This window comes from Triticum urartu, chromosome 5A (assembly GCF_056163025.1).
Source record: "Triticum urartu cultivar PI428250 chromosome 5A, HENAU_Tu73, whole genome shotgun sequence".
Lineage (NCBI taxonomy): Eukaryota > Viridiplantae > Streptophyta > Magnoliopsida > Poales > Poaceae > Triticum > Triticum urartu.
In genome coordinates, this window is record NC_141877.1 from 574142059 (window position 1) to 574146189 (window position 4131).

General features: G+C 46.5%; 1 long non-coding RNA gene across 1 annotated transcript; it reads left to right on the forward strand.

Moving 5' to 3' along the window:
* The first annotated feature begins 995 nt into the window (after positions 1 to 995).
* On the forward strand, positions 996 to 3709 carry LOC125505998 (uncharacterized). The gene is made up of 3 exons (XR_007282565.2): positions 996 to 1730; positions 1830 to 2032; positions 2144 to 3709. It is a non-coding gene; the product is annotated as an uncharacterized LOC125505998 (long non-coding RNA).
* The last annotated feature ends 422 nt before the right edge of the window (positions 3710 to 4131 follow it).

Consider the following 4131-nt stretch of genomic DNA (forward strand, 5'->3'; position numbering starts at 1 on the left):
CCGCCGCCTGGCGAGCGATCACTATTGCCACTCTCCGTCACATCTGGTAAATGGCGCGTGGGCCCCGGGGGAGGAGCCGGCCGACTCTCGGGGGCCGACTCCCGACGGGTCCGACTTGCGGCGCACTTGCCGTCTTCTGGGATCCCGCTGGCTGGTGGGACCCGCCGCCCAAAGGTCGTACAGACAAGCCGTCGTGGGCACAGGATTCGGTCCACTGGTGCTGATGTCAGGGCCAGCATGGCAACAGTGCCACGCCGCACGGAGATCTCCGCGGGTACGGCGCACGGTGACCATGCTTGCCTTTGGAAAGGGGTGGGAGCAGTCTTCACTGTAGCCACTCCCCTGTCCTGTCCCTCTTGATGAGGACATGGGGTTTCGCTGGAGTCGCGGGCCGACTCCCCAAGGCCGGCTTCTTGGGAAGTCGTCAGTCAGGAGTCGGTTTGTCCTGAAGTCGTCCCTGAGACTCGGCCGTGAGTGGCTAGTCGGTGGCCTTGCCGCCGACTCCTCAGAAGGCGGCTCTTTGTCCTAGGGTCTTGAGGGGCGCAGCCTGCCCCAACGTCTTGAAAGGTTCTGGGACTCGGGTTAGTCTACTCGTGGCCCATTACTCCGACACAGACGAACGCCAATAAAAATGATACCGGCGCATGCTCCATATCTGCGGTATATCCACACTTTTGTAATGAATAATTTACCTTTCGTCAAACACAGGACCCGATAATTTTGTCTGGTACCTGGCACATTTTTGTTTAGCAGCCTTGGAAAGATGTGACGGGTGTTTACTCCAGCTTTGTAATCTCTACTCCTAATGAAGCAGTTCGTACGTCGTTCGTTCGTTCGTACTCCACCAGCCCCCCTCGATAGCCTTCCCCTCCCACCGATTTTTCCAAAAGCCGATGGCCCATGCATACGAGAAAAAACCAGAGAAGAAAACCACCCAACGCTGCCTCAGAAAAATAAAGACGACCCAACGCACGCCCCATCCCTCGTCACACAATCCCTAGCCTCCTCACCTCTCTTTGCCTGATGGGGCTTCCATGTGGCGGCGGCGTCCACCGCCGGCAGCGCCGCCTGGATCTCCTTGCACCAGCACCTGCCCCATCGCCCGCGACCTATCCACTCCGACGCGCAGTAAGCGCGCCGCGGCCGCCAGGCTTGGCACCGCCTTGTCGCCGAGGTTTTGATCCATTGTGCCAGACGAGAGACAGATAGAGTTAGGGAGCGGCCGAGCTCGCCGCGGAGGAAGAGAGATGACCGTTGTCCCTTGGTCTAGGCCTGCCCAGAAGCACACAGCACGGACGACGATTGTTGGTCCCACGATCTCCATTGAGGCCCAGTGCGTATCCTAGAATATGTGTGACTCGGGTAGGAAGTGCAATTCGGTATGATCCTAGATCCCTCCCTCTCCCTCCCTCTCCCACTCTCTCCCTCTCTCTCTCTCCTCGCACTTCAAATGGCTTCCTGCTTAGTAGATGGAAAGGGGGGTTTAGGTTGGGAGGAAGAAGCTGTATAGATCGAAGGGAAAGCAGAACAAAAGGGAGGGGGGACAAAAGACATTTGTTTGAATGTCTTCCTCTTTTTGACAGTTTCGGAGTCATTGACACACCAAGAATGGTGTTAATATCTCCGTTTTGGTGATGTAAGGGATGTAGAGCATCCACATGATCTTGGTCGACAATGGCCTGAAGCCAAATTTGTTTTTGTTCACAGACAGATGGCTGTGCGCTGAACTGGTAAGTAATACGTCCGGGCCGTCTTTTCTCTTTCATGGTGTTTCTTTGCTATCATGAGTTTGAACTAAAAGTTTGCATGGGTACTGTATTTTTCCCCAGCCGTGAGTGTGAGGGGGCAAGATAATTTCAAAATTCAGAATCTTGGTTGGCTGCTCGCAGCGGAGCATGTGGCCGGTGCTTGCGGTAGTGGCAGAGCAGCGTCGGCGAGAGTGGCGCAAGCAGTGGCCAGAGCTGCATGGGCCGCTGTAAGCATGCCATCCAGCGCAACACTTCAAGTATGACAATGTCCACTCTACACCAAGGTACATGGGCACTTGTGCAAATATCTAGCATCTTCATCAACTAGGACTAAGTTATGTGTTTTCTTCTGCCTATGTCATGCGCTAATAATTTGTTCTTCCTATTGTTTGCAGATATTAGTCAGTTAGGAGATGAGGTGGTTTGTCAGATAAGAAACAGAATAAGGACAAGAAGGACCGTTAATAGGACCATGTCATTGTGAACTTGGAGCACAGAATTTTACAGGAGATGGTCGTCGTAAAACTGGGTGCTTAAGATCTAGGGAAGTATAACATTTTTTTCCGAAAGCTTAGTAAAACAAATTCACTTTGTGGGTCTAATTTAATTTTTCTATGTTCATAGTTTCTTGCGTCAATAGATAGACCAAGCTGAGCAGGGTATGAACTTCCTACTCATGCTTTAGTTCATTTTCTTTGAGTATTTGTGTTCTTAATTTTGGTTTTCACTGGTTTGTGCGCTATCCTTTCAAGCTAGATTTGAATTTGTTGTCATAGAAACAAATTTTTTATCGCCTTTAATAGTATATAGAGATAATCCAGTTATGTATGCAAAATTATGCAAGATCCTTAGTGAGGATAATTTTTTTCTGATTCCCTTAGCAGCCTCTGCATCCTTCTGCCTTAGCCTGATCAATTTTTCCCACTATGCCGTTTTTTCCAACATAATGGAACGAATGTGTCAAGTATGCATCCATTTAAAATTTGGTGTCAATCAGTTTTTGGAGGATCGCATCAATGTTCCTCATATTTCTAATATTAGGATATTAAAAATCACCTTTTCCCTACGATGTTTATCTTTTCGGTCTTTTAGCTAATGACAATGTTTCTTGGTGTGCCAGTGCCTAGTTGTGTATATTCTTGGACCTTTTACATTCGATATTAACAATCCAAAACTTAACACGTTTCTAGCCTTCTAGCGGAACTTCCATTTAATGTTATCAATTTTTTTGCAGCAAACTTCAAAGTTCTTGATACTTTTGCTTGCACTTATTTTCCACAGGCTCACATATATTAGTGTTGTGCAGTTTAGATCTCAATATGATGCCGATTTGTTTTACGGGTAAGGCAAGAGCTCCGCCTGCTGCTACGATGATCGGCCGCTGCCCTACGCTGGCCAAGGCTGCACATCATCGCCTACCCCACCGTGCTACACCTTGGGATTGCTGGCTGCCGAAGTCGACGCCATCAGTCGCCCCTCAACACTTTTTTCAAATCATGGAAAATCTCTTGGTTTCTTTACCGTGTTGTAATTTGTTTCTATGCCTTAAGTTTTGTTGCGTCATCCCTCCAAGACTTTGTTCTCTAACTACAGTTGCATTAGCATGAGGCTCTTCTGTAATATGCAACATACAAATTGTTCTAGATGTCCCCACACTTCCTATTTCCAATGCATAGAACCCAAACATATGCTTTTCGCATGTCTCGGGTATGGAATTAATCACTACTGCAAGCTTTGTCTACACTTCATAAGTTATATGGAGCAAGTTGATCTTTAGCAGAATAACATGTGAAATTCAACTTTTGGATTTGTTGAATTAATATAAATGTAGCATTCTTCCTTCTTGACCAATAGGAGCTCGAGTTCTTTGTCTAATGTGGGTACTGAATATATGTGAGTCCTGTTGTAGCATATGAAAGGAGCCTTGATTGTTGAGGATTTCACAACTTTATTACATCTTTTATCAGGATATATTAAATAACTTGCTGGTACGATCTGGGAGCAGATTGTTGCTTTCACTGGTGAGCCAATCAAGCAATGGAATAACTATAAATTTTCATTAATTGCACTACAGGTGATCTGCTGTCATATTGTAAATACAACGTGCCACAGCCACTTCTGCAGATAATATGCTAGCATGTCTTCTGATTAGTTTAGCAAATGGATAGTCAAAGTTTTTTCTGCTATGTTGCTTGATAGTTCCAGCCCATTGGATTTTCACATGCTCGCCTGTGAGATGGATATAGTTGTGCATTTTGTGGTTCTTGCTATTTTGCAGACCTCTTGTTTTGTTTATAGGCTCCATGGAATAACATGTGAAATTACAATGAAGATCAGTATGTGTTTTGATGATATTTCTTCTCAATTTTTAAGCTGAATCTCG